Here is a 13,520-nt window from a genome sequence, read left to right on the forward strand (position 1 = left end):
CAATTTAGTTTTTATTTTAATTTTTTGGCTTTTGAGTGCACTAATATCTATTATTTTATTCTTTTTTTATTCCTATATACCTTAGATTTATTCTTTTTCTAGATTTGTGTTTTAAATTTGTAATGTTTACAAATCCATTATTTTAAAATAATTTAAGGTTTTTTACTTTGATTTCAGTTTTAATGACTTTTCATATGTAGTTTTTTCATAGTAGATATGGTCTTATAGTCTGTAATTCCTATTTTGCATTCTACTTTGACTCATGAATTATTTCAGGCTGTTTGATTACTCTTGGCGAACCTTGTATTTCTAGGTGTAGACAGTGGATCTGGGCTATAGGATGTTATAATTGGTGGATTTTGTCTCTACTGTTGTTAACTGTAATTTAGTTAAATGCTATATTCCTGAATATTTCTTGTGCAGTTATCCAGTCCAATGTTTATGTGGTATACCTCTGATTGATTAAGGTGGTATTTCCTTCCTACCCCAAATTTTAGGCCTGAATTTAAAAATTTTCATCATGCTCTAAGGTTTTTCTGTTCTTAGATTCTGAGAGTAAACACTGTCCATGTGTTAGATATGCTTAGAAAAATCCAAATGGCTCCAAATAACTGAAGCAAGTTTAGCAATGCTTTTGATACTCACTACCAATGACAGAGGTCATCCATGTAATTTATATCACTTGAAAAAAGTGGTTAGAGGGTATAACTCATATATGACTAAAATTAGAATATTAAATTAAATATCAGCTGCTTAGGGATAAGTTACACATATATGAGCTGAAACCACGTTCAAAATAAGAAATTTCTACAAAACAGGAAAAACAGAGATTGGTTTGCTTTATTGGAATGATTTAAGCATTTGCTGAATTCTTTTTTTTCATGCGATTTTGGCTTTTTTATTGAACTTTTTGGCAATTGTTTTTATTGTACTTTACAAAGACATTAGGGTGTAACAAATGTAAAATTAAGCAAAGAAAATTGAAGCAAAGTGCAGCTACAAACTGATCCTTCAGCACACATTGAGCAATGCTGGTCTGGTCTAGAGGACCAGGCAGAACTGATGTCCTCCCTTCTCCATCTATGGCAGCTGTTGGAAGTTGGGGAGACTGTTCTGCTAAAACACTTGGATACCCCACTAGATAACATGAGAATATGCTAAACAATACTGGGTGATTTGTACTCAGAGAAGCGAGTGCCTCTCCTTGGGCCCATGGAGAGGGAATTTTCTGCATCATCTCCTAGGAAGTGGATGGTTGTGCTTTAACCCCAATGCCTGGGATGGCATTGTAAGGTTCAGCTGCCTAATATGAGGAATGGTGATGTTTCTCTCCCACCAGCAAGGCTGTGTAGTATGGACAAAAGGACATTAATTGTGAGTCAGATGACATGGGGTCTGTTTTTTTTCCTAACAGCTCAGTTTACCATTCTGGGCCTCAAGTAACTATACTGCTGAGGGTTTAACTGGATCAGTGTTTCTCTAACTGGTGTCCCACAGCAATGTTCTGCAAGACGTTTGGGGTGCCACAAAAATCCACATGCCTCCCACAAATTCTTCTGTGCTTAAATAACACTGGAAAATGCATGCTTATATCCCTCTCCCTTTAATCCCTTTAATCTCTTAGTTACTCAGTATACATTTACACCCAAATGCTATGATGAGCTCTAGATTACAGAAACAACCTTTTCTAACTTCTCTTCTCCAAATTTGCTTGAAGAATATTTTCTTTTCATAACATACATCTTAATAGCTATCATATAGCATTGCCTGTGTAGGTTTGGTCCAAACTGAGCAAGCAAGATTTCTAACTTCCTTCGAAAGCAAAAAGTTTTGACATTCTGTAAATCTCAGTTTTGAGAGGATTAAGGGGAAGAGAGATGGCCCCTGCTTGCAAAGCTCCCAGGTGGTCTCTGTTAAGATTCAGGCCAAGCTGCTTGGAATTCCTGAATAGCAGACATTGCCTGTTGGGTGCTTGGTGGACAGGGGACTCCAGTGTAGGTGTTTCTCCTGGGACGCACCATGACTCCTTTCTTCCTGTTCCGGAGTAAAGTGCCCAGAGCCCTGGCCTCGGAAGTTCATACAGTTAGAATGGCAGCCAGAGCAGCCGTCTCCAATTATTTAATTTTCTCTGAGCTCCCTGCAAAGGAAATGAATACTCATCCATTCCTTCTGCTAGAGAATGAGACAAGGACTTATTTGCCTCGTGCATTTTCCAGCTACCTAACACCCTAGGAATGAAGTTTCCTGAACCTGAGGAAGCTCAGAGGAACTAGAGCTAGTTTTCAGGTGGCCAGAATAGTTTCTGCTCTTTGTTAGATAGAATGCCATCCTTTTATTTATAAAGAACTAGCCATGTGTCAGTTTTTGCTAAGTGGTAATGTATAAAAAAAACTATGTGTCAGTTTTGCACTAAGTGCTTAAGTTGAAAGAACGCACTATATATCAGTCTTGTGCTAAGTGCTAATGGATAAAGAACACACTATCTGTCAGCTTTGTGCTAAGTGTTAAAGTATAAAGAACTCACTATGTGTCAGTTTTGTGCTGAGTGTTAAAGTATAAAGAACACGCTATGTGTCAGTCTTGTACTAAGTGTTAAAGTATAAAGAACCCACTTTGTGTCAGTTTTGTGCTAAGTACTAAAGATAAAATGCTAAACAAGAAGATAGCTTATTACCTTTTTTTCCCGGCATGGCCCTTGCACCTTTCAAGGTTTCCGTTACACAGATTCCTATCTTTGGTGCTTGATTTTTTATTCACTCGTCATCTTAGAGTGAAGCTCCACTTGGATACTTTCTTTAGACTTGGGCCGTGGGACAAGCTTCCCTTCCCTTGTAGACTTTCTGGTATCTCGGAAGGCTCCAGCGCCTGTCAAAGTTTCTCTTGCATATGCTACAACTATAAGGCTGCTCACTTGAGTGTGTTCTCTGGTGTTTAACAAGGTTGGTTTTCTGACGGAAACTTTTCCCACATTTCTGACATTTAAAGGGTTTCTCTCTTGTGTGAATTCTTTGATATACATAAAGGTTTGTGCTACGAGTGAAGCTTTTCCCACACCAGGAACATTTGTGATTTAATTCCTTGGTGTGTCAGTAAGCATTTATTAAGATCTGAACTCTGAATAAACCTATCACTTGGTGACGTATGTGAAATTTCTCTTCAGTGTGAATTCTCTGGTGCTTAATAAGGGAATACCTAACTCAAGTTTTCCCCACATTCCTGACATTTAAAATGTTTCTCTCCTGAATGGCATTCTTGTGAGTGGCCAGAGATTCAGTAGCTCTTGTTTACAAACTGATACCTTCTTTCTTTTGTTCCTTGGTAAATCCTCATGCCATTTCCCAACTCTTCTTGTTTACTCAGCCTTTCCTTTAACTCTTGTTTTTGGGGTAACATTTACTCTAGCCAGGAAAGATACTTTGTGGTGCTTGTAATTCTAGTGTAGGCATATCATTCCCAGTGTCATTTTTGAGCTTTAACTCTAGAGAGGTGACTGTCTTATAAACTTTCTGCATGACACCATTGGAGAGAGCCTTCTGAGTGGGTTTCAATAACTTCCATTCTTCCCGGGTAAAATACATGACCACAGCAATTTTTGGGACTCAGGCAATATCAGTTGAGCTGTCATCTTCTACTTTGTCTTGTCTGTTCAGAAGGGGATAGGATTGGTTGAGAAGGCCCTGCTCTTTCTTGTACAGGTTCTGTTTCTTGGAGAGGATTCTGGCTTACCTGTTCTCATTGTACTCTGTATGTATTCCAGAATTCTTGTTCCTGGCACACAGCCATTGGTTGGGGCTCTGCTGGTTGCCTCTTGAATCCAGGGGCTTCTGCTGCTCCTCCCAAGAGCCATGCCTCTGTTCCCAGCTCATGAATTGTAACCTCATTCTTTACCTGACCAGAACTTTGGCTGAAGTGTTCTATAAAGAATACAGCCTCCTTGATGCTCTGTGGTGGTGCTTCTGCACAGGGTCTAGATCTTCTTTGGAAGAACACCCAGGAACAGCTTTAGCACCATAAGTTCCAAGATATGCTCTTTTGAGTGGATCTCTGGCCTCAGCCATCTATGGCATAATTCCTGCAGTTGGCTGACAGCCTCGAGGGGGCCAGCTATTTCATGGTCGTGGAAGCTCCAGAAGAGTTGGTGACAGTTCTCAGGGTCAAGACTGTGCAGCTGTGGGGTATGTTTCTTACTGTGAGTGGAGCCCTTGATCACAGATCCCTTAGTCTCCAACAGAGTCCTGATCTGGGGGCTCAAGTGTGCAGCCATATTCAGATCTTCCATCATCATTCTGCTCTGGCAGCACTTCTGATTCTGTGTGGCAAGATCTTTTTTGCCACTTTTCACCTCTGAGGCATCATCAGGTTTTCTACATACTCTGTAAGGGGGCTTCTTCCAAATGGCACTGCATGTATGAGAACAGCCAAGGATCCAAGGATTTCCAGCAGCCAGCCTGAGAACACAATAGTCTTAGAGAAGAAAAGCACCACTTTGCTGATGCATTGATTTTGGATGTCTCCTGGCTTTAAAACTGTGGAGCTACCAGAGGCATGAAATCCTGGCATTTTCCTGGGGTAATGGCAGTCTGAAGAGTCTTTTTATCAGCCTTTAACAACACATTATTGGACTCCAAATATGACATATTTTCAGAAATTTTCCTTGTCCACATATTTTCTGAAAAACATCTGCAGCATATTTTATTTTCCAAAATGGCTATGATACTATCTCTCATCCCCCGTACACTTCTTACAATGTAACTTTGACACTTTTCCTGCAGGTAGGTGTAATAGACATCTTTCATCTTGACTTAGGGCATACTTGTGCTTATAGTGATGCTATGTTACATTTAAGACTAGGTCATAAAATTTATATATATAATTTCACCTTGTCCTCTTTAGACTCTTACTTTAGAAACCCATCCACCAAGCTTAGAGGAAACCAGATAACTACCTAGAGAAGTCAAGTGTATGTATTCAAGCTGATAGCCCCAGCTGAGATCATGGCCAATAGCCAGCATCAATTACCAGATACACTAGTAATAGAGCCTCCCTCAATCTTTGACATGCCTGTGCTTGTTTGAACCTATTATGACCCCCACAAATGCTGTAGTCTTGTAGGGGCAAATTTATTAGTCGTTTGATTAGGATGGAACCTTTGATTGAGTGTTTCCATGGACTTACCCAACTGTGGGTGAGACCTTTGATTAAATTATTTCCATGGAGGTGTGGACCCTGCACATTCAGGGTGGGTCTTGATTAGTTCACTATAGTACTGAAGAGAGCTTGAGAGCTGACAGAGATGCTTAGAGAAGCTTGAGGATGTGGACAGAAAGACTTTTGGTGATGCTAAGCTAAGAGATGAAGCCCAGAGTTTGCTCCAGAGAAGCTAAGAGAGAAGCTTAGAGAAAAATGCCCTGGGAGAAAGAAGCAAAGATGCACAGGAACTTAGACAGAGGAGCCAATACAAAAACCCAGAGAGATTTTGGGGAAAGCCATTTTGAAACACTGCCTGGGGGCAAAGGACCAGCAGATGCCAGCCACGTGCCTTCCCAGCTGACAGAGGTGTTCTGGATGCCATCAACCTTTCTCAGTGAAGGTATCCTCTTGTTGATGCCTTATTAATATGGGCACTTTTATGGCTCACAATGGTAAATTAATAACCTAATAAATCCCCTTTATAAAAGCTAATCCATTTCTGGTATTTTCCATAATGGCAGCTCTAGCAAACCAGAACAGTGCCCCAGATGATGCCATGGGGAGAAGAGACAAGCTGTCGCTTCTGAGCCCTGCCCACATTGTTGCGGATTGCAGAGCAATACAAAGTGTTATTGTTCTAGTTTCCTAATGCTGCTGGAATGCAAAACACCAGAGATGGATTGGCTTTTATAAAATGAGGTTTATTTGGCCACACAGTTATAGTCTTAAGGCCGTAAAGTGTCCAAGGTTACACATCAGGAATTGGGTACCTTCATTGGAGGATGGCCAATGGTGTCCGGAAAACCTCTGTTAGCTGGGAAGGCATGTGGCCGGCATCTGCTCCAAAGTTCTGGTTTCAAAATGGCTTTCTCCCAGGATGTTCCTCTCTAGGCTGCAGTTCCTCAAAAATGTCACCCTTAGTTGCACTTGGGGTATTTGCCCTCTCTTAGCTTCTCTGGAGCAAGAGTCTGCTTTCAACAGCTGTCTTCAAAATGTCTCTCATCTGCAGCTCCTGTGCTTTCTTCAAAGTGTCTCTCTTGGCTGTAGCTCCTTTTCAAAACGTCACCCACAGCTGCACTGAGTTCCTTCTGTTTGTCAGCCCATTTATAAGGGCTGATCAAGGCCCACCCTGAATAGGTGGGCCACACCTCCATGGAAATTATCTCATCAGAATTATCACCCACAGTTGGGTGGGGCACATTCCATGGAAACACTCAAAGAATTATAATCTAATTAACACTGATAGGTCTGCCCACACAAGATTACATTAAAGATAATGGCATTTGGGGGACATAATACATTCAAACCGGTACATTATTATTGGATTAACTTGCTAAGATTTTGAGGGGAGGGTTGTTATGCAGCAATAAATGATTGAAGAAGACCTGTTGTAGAGTGAGTGTTATAACTTTAGTATGTCATTACAGATATTTCCAATTTGTATGTCAAGTCTAGAAACTATATCTTTAAAAATAATGTTGGAAATGCTTGATTCATATGAAATATTGATGGTCTGTTATGTTAATCAGCTGGTGTGAATCAAAATCTACATTGAGAATCTTACAAACCAACTATAGATCTTAAGTGGAAATAAACATAAAAGACCACTTTTTCTCAGAGAATATTAAGAGTAAGGTGGTGAGATTGATGATTCTGCCAGTGTTGTACTAGATCAAACTGCTTGTCAAGAACAACCAGGAAAACATGACAACATAGAAAGTCATCTATGTGGGAGATATCAGAAAGTCGAGGCAGTGAGTCCTTGAGGGATCAAGGTCTTTGAGAAATGTGAAATCTAAAGGGGTGATCCTGAGGCTCTATATCTAGGGATCTGAGTAAACATATGAATAAACCAAAAGTATGCCAGACTTCACAAGGACTGAAGACCATATTTGAATCAGCTCATTTTTTGATTGGATTAATGTGACCTACTCTTTTCAAACTATCCTTTTGAGACAGAAGTAACTCCTTTCTGTATAAAAAAATGTAACCTAGTTCTTTAAATTACCTGTATATTTCCTTATACATTGTGTCCTGTGTTTAATTTAAAATATCCAGGTATATAAAAAAGGCAAAAATTGACAAAAAAGAGAATAAAACAGAAGGGATACAGATAGTAAAGATATCACTCACATAATTTAAATGACTGTGAGTAGTATGTTTAAGAAATGACATGATGAGAGGTTTAAGCAAAGAATTGGAAACTATTGAAGACCAACAAAAAAGAAGAATATGGACAAATGAAATTAGGATATTAATAAGTTCATTTAATATCTTACTAGCCAATGAGGAAAAGAGATTTAGAGAATTGGAAAATAGATCGGGAGAAAATAATCAGACTGAAGTATAGAGAATAATGGGATAAAAAAATACAGAAAATAGAATGAGTTGCATGGAATATGAGAAAGTGAAAAAATGTATCATGCATATATTGTATTTTCATAAATATAGGAGGGAGAGTGGAATAGATACAGTGTTTGAAGAGATGCTGGATGCGAGCAGTTTGAAAGTAAAGATATCAAGAAATAAATTCAGTATGTCACCATAAACCCAAAGAATATACATATAAAGGAAATTATATCTGGTCACATCATTGTAAAACTCATGAAAACCAAAAGAAAAGACAGCATATTAAAAGAGTCCAGAAAGTAAAGACATATTTTCTTAAAACTAACAATGATAAGATTGAGAGCTGACTTTTCACAGAATGTATAGAAAATGGGAGGCTATGCATGATGCCTTTGAAATGCTTTAAGAAAATAACTGCAAACATAGAATTATTTACCCAGGAAACAATTCCCTCAAAAAATAAAAGCAGAATAGACATTTTCAAACAAACAAACAAACAAAAAACAAATGAAAAAATTCATTATCAACTGATCTCATACTAAAGGGAATTCTTAAAGCAGGAAAAAAGAAAGACTGCAGATAGAAGCTTGAAGATGGAGAATAAATAAATAGTAGGTAAAAGGGTAAATATATAGGAAATTTAAAAAATGACTGTGCAAAAGAATAACAACGTTTTATGAAGTTTAAAACCTATGGAATTAAATACATGAAAACCTAACACACAAGTTAAAGCTTTCTAAGGTCCTTGTAGTACCTACAAAAGAGTAAGCACAATAATTATGATTACATTTAATGAGTTAAGCTCGCATTCTTTACTATCTAGGGAACTACAAAAAATTGTTTAAAAAATACAACCAACAAGCCAGTAAGTAAGATAAATGGAGTCAAAATATTAACTAATATAAAGGAAAATAAAAAATGAGAGGGAAACAAAGAACAAATGAGAAAAATAGAAAACAAATGCAAAATGGTAGATTTAAACTCAAATACATTTGTAATTACATTATTTGTAAATTTGCTAAATACCTGTGTTACAAGATGATGATTATCACTTTGACTAATGAAAAAATAACTTGCTGATTAAAGATACACATCATAAAATAGAAATAAAAAGGTGAAAGTTACAGAATGAAAGGAAGTTGTAAACACTGAATAAAGAAGTGCTATAGCTATTCAATTATACAAAGTATAAATTCTAGAGAAAAGAATTGTATTTTGTAATTATAGAAGATTCAATTCATCAAGAAGCTTTAAACATTCTACCTATGTGTACACTTAACAAAATAGCTTCAAAATATTTAGAGCAAAACTTAACACAGCTGTTAGTTATCATAGACAAATCCTCAATCATAGCTGAAGCACAAAAAAGAGAACACAGATACAGAGGATATATAAAACAATGAACAAACCTGACCAAATTAACATTTGTAGAATCCTGCATCCAATAACTGTATAATATACATTTTCCCCCAAATCACATGACCATTAACCAAGTTTGAATGCATACTTGGTCATTGAGCAAATCTCAGTAATATTAAAGGGCATACATTAAAGAAATTGAGACCATAATTTATAATCTTCCCGCAAAGAAAGCTCTAGTCTCACATCATGTCACCAGTGAGTTTTTCCAGATAAAAATGTAGAAAGAATGTCAAAATCTACACAAACTCTTTCAGAGAATAAATAAGAAAACTTCCCAACTTTTAAAATAATACCAACATAATCTTGATACCAAACCTTGACAAAGACGTTGCAAGAAGGAGAAATGATATGACAACCTCTCCCATGATTAGACACAAAAATCCTAAACAATGTATTAGCAAATGAAATCCATGAAGGATAGTAGATCATGACTAAGTAGTTTCAATTCTAGAAGTGTGAGGGTAGTTTAACATTTTAAGGTTGATCAGTATAATTAACTACATAACACAGTGGAGGAGAAAATCATATCAGTTCAAATTTCCCCTCTCTTCCCATGCCTGGACCACAGCCTGAATGAGATGGGAAGCTACATGTAGAGTGCTCTAACAGTAAAACAAAACCCTGTATTCAAAATTAAAATGTAACAATTAAAATAACTTAAGAAACTTATTTTGGCCTACTCCAGTGCTTCCAATCATCTCCTCTATAAGATGATTGTCTTCTGGTTAAGACTCAGCCTGTTGAGTTCCTATTACAGTATTAAAATGTTGATATGCTACATGAAAAGGACCATTTATTGTCATAGATCAGGTTGATAATTCTTTACAGAACAATATGTGGTATTGATGGTTTTTCCTTGATGCCAAGGTAGGGGATTCACAATTGTAAAGCCATCTGTGTTTTCCAAGCAGAAATGTTAGTGTATACCATATCCTATCAGGATTCTCTAGGGGTAAGAAAGATTGGAAAGAGAGGAGTTGAGAGAAGAGTAAAGCTGCACCCATATTTATGAGAAGTAAGTTGGGAGAAAGAATTTGATTGGAGTCATAAGATTACCTTTGCAGTCCCTAATGGTTAGGAATCGCTAAACTGGATGTCAGTTAGGGCCCATCCACTCTAAAGAGACTCTGAGTGCCCTGGAAGTATGAGTGTACCTTAGAGAATCTGGGGATTTGACATCATGTGCCGGAGAATGCAGCACTAGAAAGGGATGTGGGTGGCTCTGATCAAATGTTCCCTCTATCCATTTGTAATCATGGCCCTGCTTCAATGCCCTTGTTAATATTCAGCCAACTTGTACTTTGTTAGAATTAAGTAAAGTAGCTGGGAAGGAAAACACCGCTAAAAACAAATGAGCAAATACCCAACAAAAATCCAGCATATAACACATGACAGAGCCAAGAAGAAATTCTTTGGGGGTTAACCCCCACAATGCTGTTTCTCTCCAATAAAGCAGGTAATTGAAAGCTAACCATACTGGTTTTGGGTTTAGCTCTAGTCAGTCACACTAATTAATTCACTTGATTTGATATTTCATACTTGGACTTAGGGTTTTATCAATACATTATGCAGAGTTAAGGAAAATAGGACACAATTGAATACTTGGTATAAATAGTCCTGATGATTTTTAAAGCAGGTCTGTAACATTTTACCACTCTTTTGGACTGATGATTTTTTTCTTGCATGACAGATCTTTTCTAGGCACCCTTTGGCTTCACACTCTCTGGGTTATTTGAAGAGCCCTGGTTCATTCCCTTTGATTTGTGGGAATTGGATCAATTTCATTATATTTCTGCCAGACTTCTCTCCTGCATTAAACTCCCCTCTTTAGCCTAATTATCTTTTATTTTCATGACTTGGGATCATTTGAGATTTTGAGGAAGGAAGACATCTGTCTGCAGAAAGTGAGTAGAGTTTGTTAATGTTCAGGAAAAGAATAAATACAATTTTTCTTTCCCTTGGGGTACTGCAAGTCTGCACTTGACATCAGATTTAAAGGAGAAAATATTGAGCATTTTAAGTTTGGTCATTTTAACAAAATCTCCTTGACAATTTTAAGCATTAATAAAGTTAGAAAATGCCTATGAAATATTAAAAATAGGAGGTGTGGGGGGCAAAGGGAAAGGAAGCTGAATTCAGAGTGGAGGAGCTAAATTGTGTTTGTAGGTCAAGCATGTGTTCTTGCTAAGAGGGACAGGAGTAATTGTTAGGCCAGTTAACGGTGAAGGAGACTTTGAGACACTGGCTGGCATTGGCATAAAATTATACTGCCTCTTTTTAACCTATCTGTCACATATATCAGTCTTTTCCTTTTCTTTTCCTCCTGGGCATCCTGAGTTTCAATTGGCCCGATAATTCTTCTGGCTCTTAACAGTCTGATCACCCCCATTTCAAAGTGAATGATGGATCTTATACAGACAAATGGACATTCAGATTGGCTTTCAACGAGGGCACCTTGTTCAGGTTTTTGAATTCATTCCTGCTTTGATTATTCCTTTCACTAAGCCAAGCAAGCAGGGTTGGAAAGAGGCAACAGAATGGGACATTTTTCTTTTTCTGTTCTACACCTTATTTGGCAGTGAGTGCCCTGCACTTTTGGCTTTCAGTTCTGCCTTCATTTATATCTATTATCCGTTTGTTCTATGCCATTTTTCTTCTGCTGGTTGTTCCTTTTGTTCCCTCACCCTCATTTTTACTCATTCTAGATCTAGTTATTCCTCAGGTAGAGGAAACTGCAAAAAAAAAAGAAAAGATTGATCTAACCAAAGTTCACAAGTTTTCTTGATGAATTTCATTGCCCTACCAAAACCTGATGAAAGGCATACTTGCAGGAATTCCTCCAACTAAGGTAGGCTGTTACCTTGAGGAGAGGAACTTGGTCACCACCAACCCACAGCCTTCAGGGGGGAACTCTGGGTTCAGCACCTGGGCTCCCCTCTCCTCACGCTCTCTGGTCCCTTCCAGGGCCTTCCATTGGCAGAACTGAATCAAGAGCATTGAGCAAGGGAGCCTGGTTTGTATGTTCATTGATGTCAGCTTCCTGGACTACAGAGCATGATGAAGAAGGGTAGAGATCTGATATGGAAGAGCAACCAGAGAATATGCAGCACGAGGGTTGAGAAGAGGAAAGAATCATTACAGGACTTAAGCGTTTCAGCAGGAACCAGAGAGCCTCATGCAAGTGAATCCATAATTTGTTCCTTTCTTTGGGCTTCGAAAGAAAGATGTTGGTCTTATTAACTTTATTAACTTATTGAGAACATACACTGATGGAGAGCCAGAATGAGGGGTCTCTGGCATGCTGGGTGGGTGGGGGAGGAATAAATACTCAAAACCCTGACTTCCTGTATGTTTTACTGCAGACATTAGAGACCATGTTTATTCTTGGACTTACTGAAGTTAATTGTGCTTAGTATAGTAGTAGTAATAATAATAAAACTCCTTTTCACATATTGCTAATAAAGCAGGCCAACATTAATTTTATACTATCCCTTTTGTTCAGAAATTTTGCGACAGAACCAGATATATGTCTGTAAAATTGATATTGAAATGAGAAATTATCCCGATGGGAATACATTCTTTGGGTAGGTATAAAAGGAGCGATCCATAAGGATCCCCAGATTCTAAGTTCCCAGTTATTTTTCCTTTGGCTGACCTCCTTTCTTTGAGATATCTGAGGACAGAAGCCAAAGTTTATGAAGAACAATGATAGGCAAAATTATCCAAATATCTAAAATCTTTAGCAGCATGAACCTGGAGAATTACTGAGAAGGTGGTATGTTAAAAATTAATTTTCATGTCTTCTGAAGGCTTAGGCTATAATCCAATAATATGGATGTTCTATAAATGTGAAATGAAAACATTTTATATTAACCATTAGTGGGAAATAAACTCACAGGTTAATACCTACAGAATGTTAAGCTTGGCTTATTAACTTGAATGGGGTGCTATTAAAATAAGGGACGAAATTGGATTTCTTCATAATCATTTCACCAGTTCTTGTTTAAATATGCTTTTTAAATTCAGACCATCACCATCTTAGTGGTGGACATAATACATTTGGTTGACTTTTACCTATAGCAATAATGATGGCTGAAATGTCATCACCATTATACAACAACAGTGTTCTTGTGATATGCCCTGAGGCTGCCTTCTGCTAAGTAGAACAGCAAATTACTGGACTTGATAATCTTCCCTCAGCAACTTGGTATTTCTTTGTTTTTAATTGTCAAAGCAATTACTGGAAACTTCTTGTGCAGCTTCTTTTATGTGGTGGACAAATACAAAAGATTGCCATTATTGTGCATTAAGTCTGAGGATACATTCATTTTGTTGGGAGACACTATACTTTCCTGTGTACTAGAGCTCCAAAGTTAGAACCAAAACAGTCTCAGGATTTTCATGCAGAATTTAGGGATTTTCTTTGACTTGGAATTCTGAGCTTTGCCTTTCCTAATGCTGAGGTTGATAGCATTTTGTTGACATTATAAATAGAACTGTATTGTAAAGTGAGGGAAGGACTGTGAGAGTGGACGAACTGAAATTAGTTTAGCCACCTG

General features: G+C 37.8%; 1 pseudogene; it reads right to left on the bottom strand.

Moving 5' to 3' along the window:
• Window positions 1-2,795: 2,795 nt before the first annotated feature.
• On the bottom strand, window positions 2,796-4,285 carry LOC119543692 (annotated as a pseudogene).
• Window positions 4,286-13,520: the final 9,235 nt, after the last annotated feature.

The sequence above is a fragment of the Choloepus didactylus genome, chromosome 9, assembly GCF_015220235.1.
Source record: "Choloepus didactylus isolate mChoDid1 chromosome 9, mChoDid1.pri, whole genome shotgun sequence".
Classification (NCBI taxonomy): domain Eukaryota; kingdom Metazoa; phylum Chordata; class Mammalia; order Pilosa; family Megalonychidae; genus Choloepus; species Choloepus didactylus.